Source organism: Phasianus colchicus, chromosome 16 (genome assembly GCF_987193195.1).
Source record: "Phasianus colchicus chromosome 16, bPhaCol1.hap1.1, whole genome shotgun sequence".
Taxonomy (NCBI): domain Eukaryota; kingdom Metazoa; phylum Chordata; class Aves; order Galliformes; family Phasianidae; genus Phasianus; species Phasianus colchicus.
The window spans coordinates 5721820-5748055 of NC_143451.1; positions in this window are offsets into that span (position 1 = coordinate 5721820).

Consider the following 26236-nt stretch of genomic DNA (forward strand, 5'->3'; position numbering starts at 1 on the left):
GATAGACTTGTACCTGTCTGTGTAGCCTGCCTGTATTCCTTTGTGCATTCTATGTATTTGGACGTACTGTGTATCTGCTGAAATTTCTAAAAGGCAGCTCTTATCTGAGGCCTCCCAGTGACATAAATGCTGTTTTAAATGCCAGGATTTTTTGAAACCCCAATTGTTTCATGGTGTTACATTGCCGTGTCTTCTACGTCTTTGGAGCATCTGAGTATTTAACTTCCTAGGGTACCTTTGAAAACCTCAGTTCTATTTCTGGAGTCCAAAACACTAAACTTTGTTTATACTATGTGTTCATGACTGCTTTCATTAGCTCACAGAACTCTCATCATTGCATACATATGCAGTTATGTGCAACTTTTTTTCATCATTGCATAGTAGTGATGAAATTAAAGGCGAGGACTTACATCAGCTGATTCTTCAAATTAGCCCAAGTAATAAGAACCCAATAACAGAATTTAGAAGATTACAAAACAGTTCTTAAAATTTCATTAGGAAACGAAAATTTTCTGAACTACTGCAGTCTGCTAGAAACATTTTTAAAGTAATATGTGAGTGCAGCATATTTCTACAAGCTGAAATCTAAGACAGATGTAACTGACATATGTAACAGTGAAAAGGACGCTACAATGCACACAAGCTACTTCAATTACAACATGATGAAAGGTTACAAAAAACTCTCTATATCCTATTTTATTATTAAAACACTGTAGTATCATTGTTGTCAAGTTTATATATTCAGAATCTATCTCCTTTCAGTAATCTCAGGCTTGCCGTTCTCTCCAAGGAACGTAATTATATTGGTTCCAAATAAGGGCTATTTGATCTCATTTTATTCCTCCTTTGTTTCTGCAGAATGAAAGTGAGAGGAACTCAATTAAAGTGACTTAGTCTAGTCACTTGACAGAAGCTGTAACAAGTGAAAGGTTTGATTCTCTCCTCCGTTAAACCGATGTTTTGCCAGTGTAACTACATTGACACTATCGGAGTTGCATTGACGGAAAGCTGGTATAATAGAAGAAAGGATCAATCCTGAAGTTTCTCCAAATAGGCCATTTGAACGAACTACCACTTTGTTTCTCTCAGCTGAATTGAAAGCAATTTAATTTGCTTTCAAAGTAGCTATTCTGTGTAGGATTCCCAAAGTGAAGGTGACAAAAGTGAACAAGACGTGTTCACAGATTTTGTTTGTGCTAATAGTTTGTAATCCCATAAAAGTATACATTTTAAAAGTCACGTGCCAGTGTTTGTCACTGCTGCCAGATTCTTAATGTGGGAGTGTTACTCATTTAAATACTGAATTCTTATACTTCCTTATCAAACACTAAGTGTTAACAGCTGCTTTTTAAAACAAAGGCATGGATTTCAGGTGGTATGTACTCATTCAGTTTTAATTTGAATTCAGGTAGTCGTTCACCATCCTGAATTTATGTTTTCTAGGTGTTACGTCAGTCTGTCTCTCTGTAAAATCCCAAGACTGTATTTGCTATAGCCTGCAGGGATTGTTAACACTTGGTAATTACTCCAAAATAAAATACTTCTATTGTTAGGATGAAAATTGAAAACACTGCTGCACATGTTGCTCTCTAGAAAGTCCAGAACTCAAGGACATCATTAGAAATTTGGAATGATTCAATGGAGGAAAAAAAAAAAAAAAAAAACCTTCGCTACTTATCCTGTGTGAAATACAGGAGTTGATTATTAAAGCTTTTTAAAACTGCTGTCTTTTGTTTAACATTTGGCTTTCTCCTTTCCAGCTGCTAATTTAGATGTTAGTCAGAACCTAGGCTACTGGAATATATATCTGGATGAGTGATGTCTTTATAGAGGCAACTTTGAAAGACTGAGGATTAACCTGACTGGCAAACCTAATCTTTTCAACTTTTTTAGTATAGGTCTGAGGCTTTTAGGTACTTTCTCTACTCCCTTCTCTTCCATATACCTTTCTATATGTGCACCCAGTTTTAAATTTTTTAATCACCATAATTTTTTTGAAGTTTATTTGGAAACTTATTTGCCTATGCATCAATAGGGAAAGGCAATTATTGCAGCACTATCATGTTTAAAAGAACTTTATTAATGTTAAAACAGACATCAAATACTTCTCCTTTATTCATTTTATTTGGAATCATAGAATGACTTGGGTTGGAAAGGACCTCAGAGATTATTCCAAACCCCTGCCATGGGCAGGGTTGCCAACTTGATGCACCAAAGTTACTCATCCTACAGTGCTGTTGTGAAGTTTGTGGACACTAAGTTTTCCAGATTATTAAGATTTCTGTGTTAAGCTTGATCTGGGAAATCACCTAAAATTGCTTGCTTTCTCAGGATGCAGTCATTTCCAGTGTGCAATCTGTTCAAAACTGTATCTCCTGTAAGCCCTCAGAGGTATGAGGAATATTGTTCATACAGTTAAGTTAGTTAACGTCTCCTTAGCAAAATGAGAAATCCTGTAAGACTTCCAGCTTCTTTTACATGGATGTATCTCCCATGCCTGGGTTAACCCCAACACTTTTTTTGAGCTCATTCTTTCTCTTTTCTCATGCTTCTAAGAAGTAAGACTAAAAACAAAGACAATCTGTTTGCTACTCAGTACATCAGAACTGCATTCAAGCAACAGATGAAGAAAAATAAAATTTGCAAGTACAAGGTATTTTGTTTCTTCGCTAACCTTGTAGTCGATTTGAACTTGTCTAGAATGCATCTAATGGGATATTTAATCAATTCCCGATTAAGCAAATTTTCTCCTTGGATTCAGAGGCAATTCAGTGATTAGGGAATGCTTTAGACAACAATGCTTGGAGATATTTTACCACGTACAATTTGTGATACCAAAGAAGCGTAATAGGCTGAAACATTCTGGCGAGAACTAATATTAAGTTGATAAAATGGGGATGGAAAAACTTCTGATTTGCCAAAGATTTTTCATGGCAATGATCTGTATATGATTGCAGCTGATATATCATGTTGCACCTCATAAGCTATGAGAAACAAAATAGCTGAAGAAAACTTGGTATACAAAAGTTCATGAAAAAATCAAATACAGAAAATTGTGACTTGTTGCAGAATAGGACTACTAGATTTGCAATACATGGCAGAATAGAAACAGTTCAATCAAAGCTATTTACCCTGTGTGTAATTGAAGAACAACAGGCCAGTTACTGAAATAAAAGGGCAGGAAAGTCTACTAGGAAAAGAAATTCAAGGAATATTGCTATTTTATATGGCTTGCATGACATTCAGGATATTGTATGCTGAAATAAAGCTAACAGAAAATAATGGTGCAGATAGCAGAGCTATTCAGAAAGTTTTTGAATAAATATTACTTAACTAGAGGATATAATCAGTCACAATCTAGTGTTTTGTAGTGGGGGGAATCTTCCTGTTTCTGAACAGTGCTCTTTCTGGTTTCATTTGCCAAGGATTCTCAATCTTACATCCTTGGGCTGGATGATGAGTTCCATCTCCAAAGGCTCTTGGAAGATTTCCATCAACTTGCCTGAGAATTTGTAACCCCAACTTGGTTTGAGCTCCCAGCCTGCTCAGTACCTTGAACTGTTTGGAATGTTCTTTTTTTTTTTTTTTTTCTCCCCACAAAGAAACTGAACTTTAATTTTTTTTAATCCAAAAGAGGAGGGGGAAGAAATGTGTAATTATAGTTGTTCCTGGCAAAGATTTCATCATGGAATTAAACTCTTTTAATGTCAGTCTTCTAGATGACTTTCTTACTGAACTATGTCAAATTTGTCAGGAAAATTCAAGAGTAGAGATTATTATTTCAGAATCTTGCATTTGAGACTGAACAGGAAAGTTATTTTAAAGGTTGAATTCTGATCATCTGTAATGCTGGAATGAAACAGTGGGGCATTTTGAGTAGAAGACTTGTTGCACTGTGCTTTCTAATTCTGATCCGTAATTCTGATCCACATTCCAGAAAAGATGAAGAAAAAGATGAGTTATAACTTAGTTCTGCATATGTTCTGCTATATCCTAACAAGATTGCATTAAGGGAAAGTCCAGGTTATATATTATATCCATCTAATTCTACTACCTACTTGCTTACTTGAGAAGTGTATTTGCTTTCCTTTCTTTTTATCAACTATGCATAACTCAAGCGCTGCTACAGAAGCTGTCTAAACCCTTTAGTATTGTGCAGCCTTCCTTATGTTTAGCCCTACACGCTAGTTTTATCTTCACACACCCACCACCATAGCCACCTACCCCTTCACCTTTATCAGGCTCTGAAGAGGGGCGAATGGTGGTCTAAATTCTGATGCTTGTCTCACTTCACTCTTTGTAGAAAGTGCACCATTCACAGCTATAGAGGAGATAGTTGTCTTCTCATTATTAAATGTTTTATCCTTATTTATTTTAATTCAACTGTTCTGAAGTACTTTGAAAAGTAATCAAGTATGACAATGCTAGGGTATGCTAGTTGGTATGCTGCCAGCAGCTCCCCAGATGTATTGATAATGATACTGATCTTATCTGATAGGCTTTCCTAGGGAAAAAAATTCTCTAGCAAGAAGCGAAGACATGATGATATGAATGTAGGACGGTAGGTGTCCTTCCTGCTGTTTTATGAATGTGTCTGAAGAATTTCCTTTGTGAGAAGAAAAGACATTCAACCTAACCCTTATCTGTACTATAGCACAAAAATCTATCTTCAAATGACATCAAACACTTGTCTTAAAACCACAAAGCAAAGAAGTGTAAAGCAGAGTCTGAAAACTCATCTTACAGATTGCACTGAAGTAGTACCATCCGCGTGAAGGTTGCTTGCTAAGTGAAGGCATAAGTAGTTACTATCCATGGCTACAGACTCGCCATGTTTCAAGTAGTTTCAACTACTCACATGTACCTATGTTAACAAGACACATATTGTGGTCTTTGTTTTCTGAATCTGAAAAATGTGTGTTCTAACTACGACGGTCAGGAGAGGTGTAAGGACATTCACATTTTGCTGCTCAAAGATTTTTTTCTCTTCTGCCACAAACAAAATGAGAAATATGATACCAAGTAATCATTTAAGAAATTTAAACAAACAAACAAACAAACAAGCAAAAAAAAAAAAAAAAAAAGCCACTAAGAAATCTAACAGAAACAGCTCTCAATAAGTGCTTGTCATACATTTGGTAAAGAAAGTAAAAGAAATTCCATATGCGATGTGCAAGAAACTAGATATTCAAGTGAAGATAATGTCTTCAGAACCAGTAGTGATTAGATTTGCAAAAAAAATATTACGGACGCTGATGTTCCTTTTCCAGTGTTCCAACTCTGTCTCCAACATTCACCTGGTCTGTATAACGCAAGCTCTCTGGAAATTCACACACCATATAACTACTTACAGTTTTTTACAACCATCAATCAAATCAATGCATTGGGCTCCATGTATTTTCAGAGAGAAGTAATGCAGTTCCATTCAGACTACTACCAGTGTTGCCATGCAGCAGAAATGTTAGGATGAAAAGTCAGTGCAGAATGGATTTGGCCAAAGGTGTTAACCGTTGTATGGGGTTACTGTTTTAATAAGTATTGTTAGAAGGGGTGGCATGTGAGAAGAAAACAGGGGCTGCCCCCATGTTGGACGTGACCAGTAGTAGAAAAGCAAATACAAGCACCTTCCTGGGCTGGTGAGGAGGAGGTGAGAGAGCAGCCAGATGGGTGTCAACAAACCACAAGTACTGATAGAAGTTAAGATCTGTTCTACAATATTTCTGTGCCATTTTCACATCTCTGAGTGCTTCTCAAATGCCTTCATCAGTTCTTTTCATTTGAAAAGCAAATAAACTGTTGTTTGTATTTTTCCAAACTATCAGAGTAAATTCAGAATTTGACCTCATTTATTTTGCCATAAGATTTTTTTTCTTTCAAACATGGAAAAATATTTAGACTTTCTTGGGATTTGATTTTTTTTTCTGTAGCAAATATTCTTGATTATGAACTTATCATTTTCATTTAAAGTATATCTGTATCTGAGGTAACCTTTTCTTTACATTTTGACTTTTGTTTTAATTTTGTCTTTTCCTCTGCAACTTCTGGCGTTGACATCATTGTAATCTTGCTATAACTGCTGAGCTTCTTTAGCAAACTCTAGACTTCTGGACACAGGATCAAAGATGTGTTTTGTTATAAAGGATCAAAAATTGGGTATAAACAGAAATTTTATTTTCCCAAGTAAGCTAAGCTTATTCATTTAGCTTGATTTCTAAAGTGCCTCCTGAAAATAATAAGAAAAATCCCAACCTGATTGACCACTTTCAAAGCAGCTAGGAATTTACAGGGTGCTTGGACAGAAGATTGATGGAACATTAATGAATTAAACAGGTGGAGCTTCCTCACTGATTGCTCCATGTCCCTTCCAGGTTTTGGGCAGTCTCATGAGAACTGTACCTCCCCATCACCAGATCGTGGCATCTAGAAAGCGCAGGAACGTGTGCTACAGAAACACTGAAGAGGCGAACACAGCAGTGTTAGTAGCAGCTCTACAGAACAGTCTTCTCCAGTTATTTATCCAAAGAAGAATTGATCTGATTTTGGGTGGTCTTTTGTGGAGCCAGGAACAGGACTCAATGATCCTTTAGGGTCCCTTCCAACTTGAGATATTCTGTGACTCTAGGATGAATGATACTGGATCGCTCTTCAGAGTTGAAGGTCAGTTAAGTTTATTCAAAATACATATTGGGTTTGATTGTAAAAATAAGACTTGTGTTCTCTGATGCTGAGGAACTTCTGAGTAAACAACAGCTAAAACAAAAATATTATTCCATCTCTAGCTAAAACTTGAAATACGTCACTGTGATTAAGTCTGTGATTAAGTCAGTTGATGGAATCAGTTATGCTTAAATGTTTCTCAGGAAAAAGCATCACTACTAAAACTACAACTGGGAGGTAAAGGGGACAATGAAAAGAACCCAAACTTCTCAAGACACACATCTATATACAGCCATGTCACTTCACATCCTGGTTTCAGCCAATCGCTGTTATCAGCATGCCGATGTTTGGCCGCAGCAGGAAGCAGGGCCATGAGGTGGGGCAGAGCCGCCCCTCACACAGCTGCAGGGCCGGAGCGCAACCTGCACAGGTGCTCCAAGTTTGGCCAACAGTTCTGACAGCACGAGATGGTGATAAAGCTGTGGGGGCTATGGGGTGTGGGCTGTGACCTCGTGGGTAGCAAGGTGTGTGGTGGTGAGTAATTGTGTTGTGGTTGTATATATTGGTATTGTTTCACTTTTCCTTTTTTACCTTAGTGTATTTCAATGCGTGAGTTCCGTTTTGTTTCAGTTCCTGCCCTCATTGCATGTGGAGAGGAACAAGTGGAGGTCTGCTTGGTGTCTGGCTGCTCTGAGTTAAACCACAGCATTTACAGTAACCTAGCATTACAGTAACCTAGAGCATGAGTTGCTGGCCTCCTGTTTTGCTTTCATTGCATTTCATTTTGATTTCATTCAGAAAGCTGTTGTGGCTTCCCTGGAACAGCTTTGTGACCTTGGAACTTCTGGGGAGCTGAGATGCACAAAGCCTTTGATGGGGTGTAGTTGTGGCAAGGGGACCAAAGGGGAAAACTCTTCTTTTGACCAGTTTCTCAAACTTCAGTATCAAGTTAAGCGTTTCTTGCCTTAATTGTAAAACTTTGTTTTGTGTGAGGGTCTGCAAGGAAGGGATTTGATAGATTTTTTTGGTAGATTTCTGTTTTCTTGGAGTATTTTAGAGCTAAGATAGAGTTTTACATCAGCGATCAGTCAAGAGACAGTGATAATCTGAGCAAATAAAATATTTGTTTTGATCTGTACAAAGAAGTTCTTGTAGTAGCTCGCTATGTGATTTCTTGGACCCTGAGCTTGTTGGAAGGTTTTTTGATAGCCATTGCAACGGGGATTTCCTTATTTCCATGTTTCAATCATACAAAGAGTCAGAATGTTGTGGGGCAATATGATATATCGATGATTTTTGTGTTAATGTTAACAAGGGGAGAAAAGGAGGAGAGAGATGAGATGCAGCACAGAGAAGAATTTGGTTTGAATCAGGTTTGTGATATTTAATTTAAGCTGCTATTTAGTGATATCAGCTTAGACCATCTGTGTTTTGGTTATTACAAGCTGTATAAAGAAACAAAAACATAGATGGCAGGGTATATGATATACATCCTTTTACAAATTTAGTTTAAAGTAAATGTGCTTCAGCTCAAAAAATAATCTTTTCTTTTCAAATGTCCCTTCCTCTAATATTCTTACGTGTAAGAAAATGAGCTCGCTTCTTACTCAAACATACGGTACTTTATCAAACTTGTATATAAATTACTTGATTCTTCATACTGCTGATATTCTTCCAATTGTTTTAATAGACCATAAAAATGGTAATACTGTGGTAAACCATTAAACGCTTAGCCATTTAGCCCAGCAGTATTCCTTGTTTAATAGTTTTACTCATTTAACACTTACGATTTGTAACAGAGTAAATCTAATTATAAAGTAGGTTGAGGAAGTTAAACCACCTCTGGGGAATAAATCTACACTCCCTTACCTGGAGGGCAATACTAATTGCTATCCAGACCCAGAACAGGCTCAAATGAAGTCAAGCTTCAAGGATTACTAATGAGTGAGGCTTACATTGTATGAGCTAGAAGTCTTTGAATGCTATTTTTTTACTTGAGAAACTGACTGAACAAAAGTCTGAGAAAATCCATGCAGTCAGTAGACTGCTGGTGCTTTTAAGCATTAGTAATTATCAGCCTTCCTCCTTGGGATGTTAATGATAGCGGTTTGACCTTACCCCAGCATTCCTATCTAAATGTGTAACTTAGCCATCAGTTTGCTTTAAATCAAGCACGAAATCTGTCTGAGTGCCATTTCATATGGATATTAAAAAAACATCAGGGTTTCCTTGGCTGCTTTTGTCAGCTAAATCTTTTGCAATTCTGTGAATATATTAACGGATTAAACTGACCTTCCTTAAATTTTATACAGTAAGTTTTTCATTGCACTGAAGAGCGGCTCACCTGCTTTTATTGCTGCGCACGTGAGCTATGCGCAGATTCTTCTTTGTTTCATAACTATTAGTATTACTTTGTCTTAGATATATCTAGTTATATCAGTGGTAAGGCAGAACTACTTCATGTAGAACCCTTAATTCTTTCCGTCACTTTTCCACTGCTCATATATAAATCCTGAGTTAACTCTCTTCTATGGTTGTCCTGTGTTGCCTTTCTCCACCTCCAGTTCAGTTTTTTTCTGCTATACTAAGATAAAGAACTTTCAAAAATCCAGCAAGCTATTTTTAAGACCTGTTCAAAACAAAAAATGAAAGCGTTGGTAATGATTGGCTAGAAAATTTTATTGGCGAATAAATTGTAATATAAAACACTTTGCTGGACAAAAGAGAATGAGAGGAAAGAAAACATCGGGTCTCTGTTGCTCATTTAAATCCTGTTCAAGCCCAGAGGGTTTAATAGGTACTTAAGTGGTGCCCCAGAGAGCGTGATGGGAACTTACATGGTGCAAATACCTTCATCTGACTTTCTGCAGCAGCTGAGTTTTGCCCCCAACGGCCAACCTCAGTAAAACCTAGCTATTTTCTTTGAATAATGAAGCTGTGGAAAATCCTGCAAGTACATGGAAATCAGAAGTAGGAACAGGCCCTAGAGGATTTTTAACCTAAATAGAAGAGGCTGTATCTTCAGCTCTGAAAGCTGTTACTGTTTCACTATACTTTCTTTTTGCCTCTGGGATATTCCTGAAACGTGTGCATCTTCTGTTCTGTGAGATGTACTTGGCTTCCTTAGATGTAAGGAGAAGCAGGAGGAGGTGGACGATGGCATGGCCTCCAGCACTTTGTTTATGAGAACACCCTTCCAGCAATTTTATGTCTGCATGAGGTAGAATTGTTTCCAGTCTGCCCTTGAGCTGTGGATCAAGCATTTTATCTCCTCTTACTCTTTTCTATTTTAAACTTTATATTCCAGAGTTTTTAGACAGATGAGTTTTTGTTATTTGTGGTGGTGTTTGAAGCACTTTGTTTCCGAGCTACATTTCACAGTTGATTGTGCCAGCATTGTGGATTTCTTTCTTTGCAAAATAGCGAACCTGAGAGCGGGCCCAGCGTGTTGTTTCTTCTTCATAATGATTGTAGGACAGTGGTGCGGCACAATCATTGCTTCAAACGTCTTGTATTATAGCTTAGCCTAAAGAAAGGGGACAGAGCACTCTGTTAGCCAAAGTGGTGACCTCAGGCTATGCACCACTAGGATCCTGTACTGAAGGTCCAGTGAACTGAACTGAATGCTGGCTGAATTCCTCCTGGGAAAGAAGCCACATCCACCTGCTTGTTCTCTAGTCCTCCCGTTGCTAATGTTTGAAAATTCCTCAGCTGTCCCTTTTTTTTTTTTTTTTTTTCCCAAGAGTGTTTATTTGTTTGTTTATTTTTCCAAAATGAAGACAATGCAGCTGGTGGCTGGTGACCACAGCACTAATATCAGCTAGTCCTAAGGGACTGTGCAGGGTACCTTGGACTCCCAAGGCTGATTGTCTTCAGGAGAGCATTGCTGTGTACATGTGTAGCTCCACATTCTCAAATTTATGGTTAAAGTACCACAGAGCAGTGCTGCACTTGCTGCTGGAAATGAAATATACGTTATTTCCTATGAGTGGGAATTACCTGATCTGTTAGTTTAATCCTCTGAGTAATTACAGGTGTTGCTCTGCTATAACTGTTGTTTGAGTGGCCACTTGATACTGGCTTACTTCATGTGTTAAGAGCAAGAAAATTTGCTCAAATAACTATGTGTCATCTCCTGGCTGCACTGATTACTTAATGGTGATGAATACATAGAATATTACCTGGTTTATTGTATGGCTAATTTACAAAAATAAATTTCCTTTTCCACTGAGCACTGAGAAACATACGTGCAATTCAGAAGTGGTTACTTCTGTTATTAGCTCTCATCCCTCCACAATAATTTGCCAAAATAATTGCTTCAGCCACAATGACCTTGCTATATGATGTTTCTAAGATGTGCGACAATTTATTTCTTACTATGGCTTTCTTGCTTAAATTAGCATAATTTTTTCTTAAAAATAATCTGACTCCTCTATTCAGCAGTAACATAGACGGAAATTGTTTATGCTATTTTTGCTTTCTTAATGTTTTAGGTTATCTTTTTTTTTTTCTTTTTTGGAAGATTACTAATGATAGATTGGGAAGTAAACAGCAGCTTTCATAAAGTGATTATAGTATGTAGCTTTGCTTCTACAAGAATTGTTTTTAAACACCAGAGTGAAATGAATAATGAAGAACATCTTATTTTAGAGTCTGCTTTTGTAAAGCCTATCTGAAGATCTGTGCGGATAAGAATATACATATAAGAGTAGATGCTAGCTTTTGTTTCCTGTCTTACTGATTACATAAGGGCTGCAACAAAAGTAGTGCCTCCTACTGGCCCATGCTGTCAGAAGCAGATGTTGGTGGGATGGCAGAAGAGGTTGAATCTTTGCACCAATAGCCTGTTACTTTTTTTTGCCTTATGGCAGATGGCAGCAGAGGCACTGTGACAGAATAGCGTCTGACATGAAAGTGGGAATGAAACAAAGGTGTGTCACAGAATTCCTCCATGCAGGAGAAAATGGCACCCACTGACATTCGCCTATGCTTGCTGAACACTGCAGGAGACTGCACAGTGAGGCAGGGGGTGATGCATTTTAAAAGCGGTGACAGCAACATGAAAGTCAAGCCATATTCCAGATGGCCATGCAGATTTGTATGGTGTGGCAGGTTCTTGTTCTTGCATAGCTATTGGTGGTGGCTATGTTGAAAAATAGCTTTTTGTAGCTGAAAATGTGCTCTATCAAACAGTACTATTGTAGTACTGTTGTCGTACCTGTTGTAGTTTTCATGGAAATACATTGGAGGCATTATTTTTGGAGTGACCTATGTGAATCTATAGGTTTATCATTTTATTGTCAGGGAGGAAAAGGAAGGAAGCATATCATGTATCAATTTGATCACTCTTTTGTTGATTTTTATTGATTGACATTTGATCAATGAGGTAAATATTTTAGATGCTTGTTAGATTTTCTACTGATGTACTCATTCCAGAAGTCAGATTGCCTCGTTTCCTGGCACGGTGCTTATTATCTTTAGTTCCAGTGGCATTAACACTAGTTTAAATCATAGCTTACAAACCAAGCTTAGCTGATTTTACATTTTAAATCTAGTATCCTTTAGAAACACTGGGTAGTTCTGTTCATTCTATCGATGTTGTTAGAAGTTGGTATTGGCATGCTGGTTCGAGGCTGTCTTCTACTCACCCTACCCAGAAAATCTCTCCAGTCTGGAGAAGTCACTGAACTTCTCTGTGGTGAACGGGTGCGTGGGAATCATTCTATTTGCCTTCCTCGTATGCTCTCCATACACATCCAGCAGCTCCACGTGCTTGTGCAGGCTTGCTGATTTTCATGGATGTATTCGACATTTTTATTCTTTATGTCTCTTGTAAGTTCCTCATCAAAATCTTTTGGGGTTTGTTTTCATGGTTCTGGTTTTATGTTAATCTTGTCAGAGTTTATTATTCTTAATTTTCTCAGGTGGATGCAACTTCTGCTTTTTGAAGGGTGTCCTTTTATGTCTAATAGCCTCTTTTACTCTGCTATTTAAGCACACCAATTTTTTTTGGAAACCCATTTAAAATTATTTTTGATAGGTAATGTACTCTGAGCTTTTACTGTGCTCCTTTAAAGAGTTGCTATGCCAGTTTATATAAAAAGAAAGCTTTAAAATATTTATATGAATATTTTAAAATTTTAGCTACTGCTTTTTAATTTATTTTTAAATAGTTTCTTCATTTTTACATCATTCTTCTTTTTCAAGTTAAGCAAGCTAACCTTTCAAGTTAAACCTCTTGTGGATTTCTTTTGGGGCTGCTTTTTAGCTTTTTTCCCCATTTTTTTGCAAGGAGTTTTGTATCTGAGCACAGAACAGTATCTATTTCAGAGTATTTCTTGGGGAACTTCATCTTAAATCTTGAGCCAGTTTAAGAATTGCTTCTCTTCTTGTGAGTTTTTTCATTAGCTGCTCCAAAAAGCAGATTTCTGTGGCATCTAAAAATGTCTACTATGTGTGATGTATAGCTAAACTATATTATAATCAGGAATAAATAAAATCTTTCATTATTGCTGTGCTTTGTATTTTCGCATTTCTTCAGTCTCCCTGGCAATTTGTAGCCATTACTGTGCTAGTATATTTTAGATATGTTACATTTCTATTTCAGTATTTTTTTCACTAGTTCTCTAAACCTTTGTTTTATTTGAAATCACAGCACTGGGGTATAGATAACTTTTTTATGCTGCTGCAGTCGGTGGGATTATAACAAATCATCCTGCATGTCCAAGGCAGCGATTCAAGAAACTTCATGACAAATGTACAAGTATGGAGAAAAGTTGTTTTTTTTCCTGCATTTCTGTAGTGACTTTATTTGCACTATAACAGAACAAACTTTATGGTAAAGTTAAGCAAGATATATATTTAAGTAATGGAGACAGGCTTCATAGCATACATAGCAAAGCTGAGAATTCTGCTTTACTTTTATAGGATATATATTTGATGGTATGGCTCCTGTGAAAGATGGGATCACAGAAAACATTTAAAAATAGAAACTTCTTCAGAAATGCATTTTGCAACTGGAATTGCAAAACCTGTAGGTGATTTCTTCTGAGTATGCACTGAATTTTTGGATCAATACTTTATTTTATTATGCAGGGAATTTTTGATGGAAAAAGATTTGAACTGCTTGCAGAGTGATCGTTTCAGAGACTTCCAAGGCTCTAGATTGTGGAAAATAAAGAATTAAAAAACGTGATTTTTCCAAAACTTTTGTTATGAACTATGGCTGCTTTAGAGGAAAACAAAGAAGAAAAAAAAAAAAGAAATTGCTGTGTTTGCTCTCATATAAATCTTCAGTATACCTTGCTGTTTGCCTCTTTGTGCTGATATAGACCACAAAACGGTCTTTAAGGCTGTTCTGAGTCCAGTTCACTTGTCTCTCTCCGTTCTAAGTTATTAGGAGCGTTTAGATTTTAGGTAGCAGGATTTGGGAAAACATGCCCATTAACATGGCCTATTTCTCTTTCTATTTAACTTGAGTAAGCGCTGTGGTGTTAATTATTCAATTGCAATTTGATGGAATTGCAGGTCCTATGAAAGATAGGGTTATGATCTTGAAGCTGAAAGGATATATGATTTTTGTCCTGGAAACTCTCTGTTCCTTTCCAAAAGGAGGAGAAGATTAAACCTCTCACATCATCTCCTCCCCCACACTCTGCTTGCTGTACTATGGGACATTTTACCATGTAATGTATAAAAGCGAAATGGACATGTCTGCTAACAAAATTGTCAAAAAAATTCACGTGTGGCATCTAATATACTCTAATTTAGTCACATCTGCGATTTACATACGGTTCTGACTTTTATCTGCTTTTAAAAGCAAAATTGATATTATTATGTAACTTCTATTTTTTGTCTGAAAGGAAGCTCACATACTTGTGTTCTTGATGGAACGCTTTTTGAAGACGTTTTTCTTCCTACTGAGCCCAGACAGGTTATATTTAACAATGGATGAAAACTAGATACCCAAACTTCCTTAATTGTTCTGTGATCCTTTATTACTGAAGTTAGAAAGATGAAAGAATGAAATTTCCATGTAGTAGTAGAAGTGTGTTATTTTAAAATTTTTATTGTTGTTTGTCTCATGACAAAGAGAAAGTAGATCCTTATATGCTTTGAGCTCAAATTGTAGACTTGATCTCTGCACAACAGAGGTGAACATTTGTGGTAAATGCGTCTCTCTTAATGAGGACCTGCTGTTCTGTATGAAACAGTGTCGCAAATAATAATAAGCATCATCTGGTTTCTGCAGTTGCAATAGCAATAAAAAATGGCTAGTGAATCTCTGCTCCACAACTGTGCCTTACAAGGAACAGCAGGCCCTCATTACCTGTCCACGGCAGCTGAGTTAGACTGATGCGCTGATGGTCAGTGCTGCCTAAGCTTATTGTCTTCGAGTGTTTTTTTTTTTTTTTTTTTTGAAAGGCGAAAATAAATATTTTCCCCTTTTTCAAAATGATTTGGTGAGAGCTCCCTGATGTTGATTATGCTGCTTTTAGATTGCTAATGAACTTTCTGGACTTTGAGTCTGGGAGCTGTAAGAACTGGAGTTGCACACACGGTTCAAACTGAGCTCCTGAGCGGACATATAATCATCTGATTAAGTAGTAGGAAATCAGACTGTGATTTCTTCAAGAGGATTTGCTGTATTATTCTTGCTTTAGTAATAAATGCACAAAAGCCTATTCTCCATGTGGAGAACATGAGAAGTTCTGTAATGCTTTTATTAATAATATCAGTTCCCTCCATTTTGCCATTTTCCTGTGTGCTCTTTCCCTCTGGCCTGACAGTCAGTTAGTCTGGGCTGCAGGAAAAAAGCATAGGAAAAACTGTAGAAGAGTATTCGGCCTGAAAGAAAAGACTGAATCAAGGTCTGAGGCGTGTAATCATTTCAGGGAGATTATCTTGATAAAGAGAATGGGTGTACCAATTATTTTGTTTGTTTCCTTGGAGTCAAAAGAAACTAGGTGGAAAAAGGCTGGCTTTAATTTATTCTGCAGATGCTCGATGTGCTTGCATAGAGCACGTGGAATGTCCTGCAGATGCAAGAAAGACAACTTGAGGCAAACCAGTTGGGCGTGTACTTGCTGAGCTGAGGAGGCTTGCACTGGGTGAGTTGTTGAGAAAGGCCTGTGTGGAACTGGCTGTTCCATGCATCTTGGCTGTGGGTAGTTTCTGTGTGTAAGGATCACGACCGGACAAAAGTGCTGTACAGATTTCAAGAATGTTGCTGTACAGAATCAAGAATGTTTATTACAAATGGAATATCTTAAATGAGATAATTAACCTGTTTTACAAAATGAAATAAAAACCGTCTCACTGAAGATGCTAGTGGAAATGACTGCTGGGCTTATGAGGTCCTCCTGTCTTGAGGGTATTAAGGCCTATCTGCTAAAATGTCAGAAATTTCACAGAGATGCCCACTTTTTTCCAGTTACCAGGAACAGTGGTGTGCATTCACATTTTCAAAAAGTCCAGTAGTTTGTACAGAACTTCAGAATTATACTTTATCCTGAGAGAAAGGTTGAAGCTGGGAGATGTATGAGAGTTGGTATATTTTTTTCATGTACAGATTTATAGTGCAAAGGCAAGAAGCTGCTTTGTGTTTTTGTTGGTTAAAAGCTCTTGATTTTTGTCTTGATGTTATATTTTAGTGATATGGAGAAATGGAGGGGAGAAGTATTTTTCTGGATGTCTTTTTCTTTTGACCAGAATCCTTTGGCATCGCTGTTCAGCACAGGAATTTTTACGCGGTATCCTAAGTGTTAATAAGGTACTTCATTCATCAGTTCAACTCTAGTGGCATCTTAATTTTTTAAAAGCCTCTCAGCTGGAGACTGAAACAGTTTTACTGTTATTTTTATGTGATTTTTGACAAAAGAATCGCGATAGTAACTCAGACTTCCTGTGATCCCGACTGGCTGTGTTCATAAAGGCTTTAATATGATTATCTTGATTTTTAGTGAGATCTGAGCATCAAGCATTCAGATGAACTGAAGTTGAGAAGAGTATTTTGTGTTTCTTTGTTACTGAATTTTTCAGTGAACTGGACTTCTTGTTTAGCATTTCTACCTCAAACAAATGGACAAGCGGTCTTCCTTATCCAGATACTGCTTTTAAGTGGAAAAACCAAGAGATTTGTGGTTTTTTTCCAAGATTTACAACTTTGACTGAAAGTTGGAATTGCTTTTTAAGTCTAGATATTCACTATCAGACTAACTAATTTTTTCTGCAATAAATGTACTATCTGAAGTTAAGGTCCTTATAATGGCGACATTAAGATCTGATTTTAGGTAACAGTTCTTCTTATTTAAAACATATGAAACATGAACATATGTTTCACATATCAACAACATATGAAAGCCAGTTCATAACTCTTCCTAGTTGTCACTGTATTTCACTTAATCGGTTTGCATTTCTGAAAGGATTATAAAGCTAAAAATTTTCATGGACATTCCATTAAGTCTATAGCACTACTTAAAAATAACTCTAAAATGTGTGCATATATTTCATTCTCCTTACAGAAATTCACATCTAGATATTTGAAAAATTATTTTAGCTGTGGGTTATTTGTTAGGCATGAAATTCCAGGAGCAGATACTTGAGATGACCAGTGCTTTTTCTACGAACATCAGAAGCTCACAGTGTGTGTAGACACGCTTTTGTGCTTATGTTATTTGCATTGAGAAGCATTAGTCTTTTTTTTTTTTTTTTTTTTTTTTTTTTTTTTTTTTTTTACAGAAAAACAAATGAAGCATTGCACTCTGGAAAACCCTGCCCTTTTCAGAGTCATGCAGTTTTCCATATATCATTGGAATAAGGGTTTTACATTTTATGAAATATTGCAATTACCCATCCTATTTTTGGAAGATCAGGTTCAATGAACAGCTTTCATGTGAAGGCTCATAGAGGTTGTTGTATCTAATAGTGACTGTAATTGGAATGTCTGTGGGAAAGGTCTTCAGAAGTTGGAGAATTCCTTTCATAAGGCATCAGAGAGAGCTTGAACTGTAAAGCCTTTTTTCCAGTGCTGCACTGCTTTTCAGCATTGGCTTAATTTGTGTACTTTAGTGTATTTCACTACGTTTTGTGTAGTTTGCATATGTAACTGATGACAGTTCAGAGAAGAAATTTAATATTAAAGATCTTAATGCCCCAAAAACAGGAGGTCAATTTTGGCTTGTGATCACAGCTATAAAAGAAAATCAGAAAGAAAAAAAAATGCATAATGAATCAATAAATGTGTTACATAAAGTAAATGAAAAATACAAAGGTGAAAAGATGCTCTAAACCTTTCAGTTCTGATAACGTGTTTTTAATACCTCAGAAAAATAGACTCTTTATATGTCATTTTTATCTTTACTCTGATCTTTTATTCCACTGAAACACGTGTTTCTTTGAGAAAGTCTCCCAACAAATTATTTCAAATGCTTATTGAAACGATATTACATTCCATGCCTTATTATGATAGAAGTTCTGTTGGCTGGACTGCTCTTGTACGACATCCGGTGAGTGGTGTTGTGGTTCTGCATTGGTGGGGATTTGCAACAATGGATGAATTTCTTCTCTGAACTGTCATCAGTTACATATGCTTTGGAGAAAATTGGCCATCAATCATAACGTATTTTCAATTGTTCCTATTAAGTGTGTTTTCTTCATTTATTTTGAATCTGTTATGCTGTCATTTAATAGTACAAGAGAAAGAGGAGAAAAGCCCTTTAAATGAGTTTTCATGTGCTTTTTTTTAAAAATAAAATGAGCCATTCCATGTTATATTTAAAGCATAATATATAGAAGTTCCTTAGCGATAAGTTTTTTAGTTGGTTCATATAATCAAAACAGTACAACTGGAATATGAGCATCTGCTGTGATCTTAGTTTTCAAACACAACAGAAAGAAGGAAAATACTTTCCTTATTTTATACTTAGAAAAGTCAAAACTTTTTCCTCATGTAATTGCCGTTGCAGATATCATCAGTGATGGCTCGCATGCTGTGTTTCACAGATCACAGAGGTTTCAAAGCTTGCTTTCTGATGAGTAAGAAGTTCTCTCTAGCCATCAACTCCAAGCCAGGCTTGTTTCCTGCTTTGCTTTATTTCTTACTTTATTGCTTTATCTTCTTTACTGATGCTTAACTCACCAGTTTTGTTTTTTCGTACTGTGACATTGCACAGTAGGACCTGGGCATAAAACTTGTTGCACAGCAGAAATGCTGTTGTTTGAAATTGATATTTCCTTTTCTTCCTTTGCAGACTGAATGCAGAAGTCTTTAAAATCTCACACTCCAAAAACACAGACTCTAAAATGATTATATCCTATTTTTTTGTCATTTCAATTCATGTTTTGAGATGGTCACCACTGTAATTTAGGAATCGTGTTGACACAGCTGTTTCTGAATGATGTGAGCAACTCGTGCTCTTTCACAACCTTCTATTATTTTAGTCCACTTCCAGATTTATACTTGTTAGGAGTAGTTATTTTGCATGATTAATAAAATAATGCTTCACATATAATGTCTGTCAAGTGTTGTGGTTACATGACTTGAAATGTTCCACAACGTTATATCACTGAATCAAGTCTGCTATATTCTGAATTTCATGATATTCAGTAAACTTTCATTTAGAGGCATTGTGTAGTAACTGCTCCTTAAAATGCAATTGACAGGTAAATATCTCCTTTCCTTTCACAACTTTATTTCACCTTTATTTCGTGGTGCCTCTAGAACTGAATAGTTGTTTCTTACTTAAGAAACATATGCGCAATGTCGTCTTCTTTAAAAACTTCTGACTTACACCTGAAGCCTAAAACTTCAGAGCTGAAATTGAGTCACGAAGCATGTTCAATCAGTGTTAAATTCCTTCTATCATGCCTTTTTTAGTCTTTAAGTTTAAAATTTTTGAATCTAATGCAAGTTTTTCTTTAATCATTTAATATACAAAAAACAAACAAACAAACAACCTAACCAACAAAAGAACAATAGCAACAACAACAAACAAACAGAAAATTGTAGAGTAAGAAAGAAACAGGAAAAAATGCATCTATACTAGTGCATAATTTCTTCTTTAACAGATTTGCTTTCTGAAAATACTGGAGGGGGGAAAAAGCATATTAACAGTGTCTAGTTTCTTTCTTTAAGGAGCAGTGTTTCATTTTCAGTGTGGGTTTTCCTTGCCTTGTGATGTAAAGGTAGCCATGGTAACTAAACATTTAAATCTCTCCTTTACAGTATTTTTCTTAGGCAAAGCGTATGTAGAACCTGCACTTCATTGTTGTCCTGATGAATTCTGCTTTTCTATATAACATTTCAAGATAATTACTCTTACTTTAAAATACATAGATACAAATGCCAAATCTGTGAAGGAGATAATGAATATGCCTTTGAAACTTTGTTTCTGGATGAACGATAGGAATTTCTGTACTTAGAAAATCCTCGGCTCTCATGGAGAATATGGAAAATCCCACGACCCTCGGGAAGTGTTGGTATTTTGTTTAATTATACAACAACAGCAGTTCTGCAGGCAGCAGCCCCCCAGCAGTTGCAGTGTCTCAGAAAATGCTGAAAAAACACTTGAGATAGTGGCAACACCTGCAGCAAGCAACGATGGACTTTGTTCTTAGCAGTCCCTCATACCTTCTAGCACAAATGAAAACAAATATTGAACTTTTCTCTAATATGCAAACAACTTTCAATAACTGTATTTATGTAGGAAATAAATATGCATCCATACTTGTGGTGTTGGTGAGGGATGCAGTCACAGATCTGTTGTGGGGGAAGCTTGGTGAAAATGAAAACTAATCTCTTTCCTTTCTGAAAATACTGTTCCAAATGAATGTTTGGAATGTTCCAAAAACATGTTCCAAATGCGAATGTTCCAAAACACCACAGATTTAAAAGGGGGTTGCTAACCGGCTTTTTTATTAAGTGGTGTTTTAGGTTTGTACTTTCCATGTGTGCTGCTTGCTGGGTGGTAACTTTATTTAGCTGTGCATTAGGACACTACTACTGAAATTCACTACTATTAATATTTCGCACAATCTGTTCATCTCTAATCAGCTAAGTAAAACTTTCAGAAACTTGTAGCCTGGAGGTATGTTCTGTGCACTTCGCGTTCCGCAGCTGCAGTGCACCAGCATCATTTGTTCCTGAAGAAGAATGTTATTTGTTTTAGGTTTTAATTTGTTTACCTTATTTTCCTGTGGTCTTAAATTAGAACCGAAGAGCTACTGCTTTCAGCAGCTGTTCAAAGACGTTGAGTTGTGTTTGTTTTGTGATGCTGACCTTGATACATAGAAGAGAACAATGCAGATTCTTTGTGTCAGATTGAGTATTAAGTATTCCAAGGACAGTTGTCAACCACCTGTAATAAATCTATGAAACTTTTAGGGATCATTTTACGTAGGAATTCTTCAGTCTGGTTCTTCTGGATTCCACATGAAGTAATGAAGTGACACGCTGGCATGACAGGCTTTTCTTTTTACTTAGGAAACAGTCGTAAAAAGAGTTCACAGACTCAGCAGTCTCAATTAATTGAAAAAAATTATATTGCTAACAGGGTGTGAGTTGCTTACAGACCTGCTCGCTGAAGGGTTTTCCTTCTGACCCAGCTACACTGATTTCATCTTTGAGTCATGTGTTGCTAGGTGTGGTTTGTCACCCCTCTGCTACAGGTGGAAATTCCGATTCCCCTTCCTGGGTTTTGCCAGCCCTGTCTGCCAGAGTTGGTGCTTGAGTGAGGGGAAAAAAAAAGTTTGGAATGAATCTGAACATTATTAGAGTCTATTGTAGCATTGTGCTGCGGCAGTCTTATCCAGCGCTTGCTAATGCCTCTTTCAAGGGAGGTGTAGGAGGTAGGGGGAGAGTTAAGAGAATGTTATGATATTTATTTAAAGACTCTTACAGTCAGTAATAAGGATTTTCATTGTCCTGTTGCAACCAGTACAGACCTCACTGGAACATGTCTGGAGTTAAGCTAGCTTTAACCTTTTATGTTTTCCATATATTGTGATCAACAACTAGATCCAGTGTACAGAACTCCATCTTAATTATTTGTGTTTTGAAATGGTTGCTTACTCATTCCCTAATTCATAGGAGGGGAGCAGAAGGTTGTGTCACTCCAGAGTTTGCTGTTTGCTACACTTAAGTGTCAATGGGAAGACTTTCCAATGGAAGCTTGGAAGGATTGCTTGGTGTAGCAATAAGTGCATATAGATTCAGAGTGGTGAAGTGCTCGATGAGAATGTTGGAGAACGGAGGATCTGGGGAAGCAAAGGCTTTGTGCACCTCATATGTTTCTTTTTGAAGTCAAAAATATGGTTGGTCTCATATGTGGGATGTGTCTGCATTTGTAGATTCTTCTTGTAAGTTAGCTGTCAGGAAAGTTAGGGAAGTTAGCTGTCAGCACTGCTCTTCATCTGCAGTTGTGCCCTGTGCAAGGAAAAATAAATTTAAGCAGTAGAGCAAACACATAAGCATTGTCTTTTTCTTTTTTCTTAAATTAGAAGTAGAAAAAAAAAATTGGCCCAAGCCTTCCATAAGATTTACGGAAAAACTAGTCAAAAATCACTGAGAGCACTGTGCTGAGTGCCAGGCACCATGCTTCCTAGACTCACATAGCAGCTGAGCAATGTTTGACTGCACTTTTTGCAGGCTGGCTGCCTGGGATGTAGCCAAATTAGACAGCCAGTTTCTTAGTCTTGGTATGTAAATAAAGGAGGCTTGTGTCCCTAAGTATCTGCCCCTTTGACTAGAGGGAAAACGGTTAAGAGGGGTTAAGAAGAATGAATTCCCTAAAGCACAGTGCAATAGGAGGAGAAAAAAATGTTTGTTGTTTTGGTTTTGTGTGTGTTTTTTATTTTTATTTTTTTAAGTGGAGGGGGGCACTTAATGAAGTGGAGAAAAATCTGAGAGTCCAAGGCCCCTAATTAGGTTTCCACTTGGTATGAGTTTTGTTTGTCTGACAGATCTTTGGCAACAATGCAAAGTGGCTCTGATGTATTTAGAAGCGTTTGTATTCAATATATGAACTATTACCCACATCTCTAGGCAGAGTTCACTCATTGAAATGAAAATTCACCTGCAGTTCTGCAAGGTGAAGGGGTTAATCCCCAAATGGCTGCAAACAGTATGTATGTGCAAGAACTTTGGATTGCAGAGCAAAGTGGTAAATGCTGAATGTGCAGAATGGCTTAATTTCCTGTGTGCAGGTCTGAGCAAGGTTATTAAGAGACCCTTTCAAGTTGAAGATTTTCCCCAGGGAAGCTCCAGAAACACAGTAGTCTTAAAAGGGAGAGAAAAAGAGAGGGGGAGAGAAAGGAACTATAAAGAGAGACCGAAATGTGCAGATGCTGTCTGTGTGCTGCATAGAAGCTGGAGGTGATATTTTGTATAAACCTGAGGTGAGGCAAGGTAGCAGCAGCGGTAAAGGGAGGGAGAGACTGGGCTTTCATCAGTGCTTGCTCTTGCTCCTTATACCTTACTCAGATATGTTGCAGGTGTAGAGAGCATGCTGACAACAGGAGAGAAAAACCTGTGTGTGCCGAGCAAGCGAGTGTTGAATCAACTGCTACAGCTGAGGGAAGAAAGAGAGGAAAAATACGGTTTGTTCTGAGTAGTGATGATTTGGAGAGGCTTTACTTGTAGAACTCTGATATTGCTGCATCATTGGAAATATCAGTCTATCCAGGCAACTGGAGACATATTGCTCTGGGGAAAACTGAGTTTGTCCTCAATGCACTCCAGTAGTTTCCTGGACTGCTTGCGGGGTGCCATGCTGCTTTTTCAGCATGCGTCTGTTTGGTGTAGTCACCTGCCAAAATCAGGGCCCAAAGGCATGATGTTTCCTGGAGCTGAAGAGCTCTTCATCAATATCCCGTCCTTGTCAGGTGGCCTGTAGTACACACCAGCCACAAAGATGCCTTTGGTCTCCAATTTTCACCCATAAGCTTGCAAACTGATGTGTGTCTGGCGTGCTGAAACTGGAACGTGCAGAGAACATTGCCAAAAGAAATGTTGCTTTTTTACAGCTCTTTAGGATTATGCCTTGTGCACATAAGCATGTGCTTTTCTCTCTCACTATGTGCTCATAGAGCTCTGAAGCTGGGAAAGGAGAAAGATTACTCTGTTGCTTAGAACTCTGATCTGACTAAAGATCTTTATAAATATGTTTTCACACACAACTGGGAAAGTGTCAGAGTTACAATCACTCTGTGGTTCCTCTATTGACTCTGACGTGTCCCTCTGTCGTTCCAGCGCTTCATGTACTGTACCATGTATGTGCTAATGTGCAAAGAGACAATTGTAAATTAAAAAGGTGTTCGGTTGATACAAAAGCTGAAAAAACTGTGAAACAGTGGAAATCCGTTCCCATCTTTGATATGCTTTCTCGGTGACTGTGGTGTGCACGTGTCATGCAACTGCTAAGATGGAAAGAGGAATGATTCTCCTGCACTTAGAGGCCTAAATGCTCGCATGCTCAAAATCCCCCTGAAGATTTTGATCCATGTGTGATGCTGTCCTACAGTGGGATGCTGGTGGAGGAGAGCTCAGGGAGAGGAATAGTTTCGTCTAACTGCGTTACATCAGCATTATGTCTCAGCTGACTTTATTCCTTAGCAAAATTAATTATTTCCGTGAAGAATGCTGTGTAGTGTCATAGGCAATGAGATGCTTCAATTCTGTCTCTAGAATGAGAGATTAAAATAGTTATTGCTGTAGCATTATCTCAGAAAAACACCAAATGTAAGTTGAGTATCTGAGAAAACAAAGGAGAGTAAAATAAGTAAAAGGGAATATATAATGGCACTCTATGAATGATTCTGTGTGGAAATGGCAGGAACATTTCAGATCAGGTGTTTTGTTTTTTTGTTTTTTTGTTTTTTTTTTTTGCATTCTAGATATGGAAAGTTTCAGGACCCACACTGTAGTGTGAGAAATATTTCAAATATAGCTATATTCTCCTTTTTTTAAAAGCGTATAGGGATATGGAGGAAGGGTATCATAGAATAGGCTCCCTTTTAAAGTAACTTAATGAAAATCAACAGGAAAAATTCTGTAAATACTTTGAACCAGATGTTTATCAACACGACACAGGTCTGTACAATACATTTGTTTTGGAAAAATACTACGGGGGAGAAAAGTGCTAAAAAGTTCCCTTGGAAGAAAGATGTCCTACAGTTGTGAGATGTGATTACAGGTTTTTGTTTAAAAAGTCTCCTTTTGTGTTTTGTGAAAAACTGAAATCTAAAACTGATTATACCAATGTGACGGGGCTTTTGTACATAGTAGGGTTAGATAGCTGAGTTAATGCTGACTGTGAAAGTTAACCTGTTGGTCATCTGTATGCATGATGTTACTGTAGGTATCTCATGTACTTTTACATATTTTATGCAGTTTAGATTGCATGTAGGAGGTCTTCTAATTTCTCTGTGATACTCAGAATAATATTTAATTATGTTTAAGCCTTCTCTTTGTTGAATTCCTTAACCTCCTTCCTTAACCTGTAGGTTCAAGGGCCAGATAAGTGCTTTTCAAATTTCAGATGATGCTGAAGCCAAAATCTACAAAAATTATTGTATGGTTTTTAAGATCAGTTTTAGCAGTAAGAAGTGCTGTAAAAACATGAATTTACATAAAATGTGGAGAATTTGTAGTACGGTTTAATTATATGGTTAATTTATACTTCATTAGTGGAAGAATCAGCTGCAGTTGGGGCTGGAAAAGTCTAGCAATTCTGGAAATAATCTTCTGAAGCTTCCAAACTCTGTAGTTAAGCTTTCTGGGGTAAAAATTTGTCTAATATGTTTGGAAATAAATATGTATTCATCCAGTATGTAGTATTGTGTAGATACTGTTCTGTGATTCCAGGCCATGTAACCATGAGAAATCATTCCTTTCTGTATTCAAAATTTGCGCCTCATATTTTTCTGCATCAAAGAAACGGTTTCTTGACCTGTAGCAAGGATCTGATGTTGGAAAACTTGTTCATCAAAACGTTGTAACAGCATAGGAGGTGAGAAATGTCTTATGCTGGTGTTTGTGGATACAGAGCTCTTCCATGTGCAAAGGGCAAGTGCTGTCATAGTGGGCTGTTCCATTGCAGAAATGGAAAATGATACTCAAAAATTGCCAATTGTTGCAAGAGCAGTCATTCTTAACAGCAGCGATGTTTATAAACAGGAGATGCAGTAGCATACGTAGTTACCTGCCATGAGTGACCTTCAGCTTAATATACAGTTGTCTGTATTGATTTTATCTTACAGCATGTTTTTGAACAGAAAAGCAAAAAGAGCCAAATCCCCCTTATTGTTCTTGAATGCTGCAAGACTCCTTATGTGAATAAGGGAACCAGGAGGTGACTCTATAAAAAGAATATTTAGCTGGGTTTTTAGATCATCTGCCAGATCCTAATCTTTGTAGGCATAGAAACAGGGTTTTTTTCTTCTTTGACAGCCTTGCATCTGAAATTAGAGTTTAACTCCTACAGTTGTCAAAATAGATTTTCTGTGGTGTCAGAGGTTTTTTTTCTAGCATCAAAAGAATATTCAGTTTAAGTTTCATCCCTGTCTTACGAAGACTTAGGTT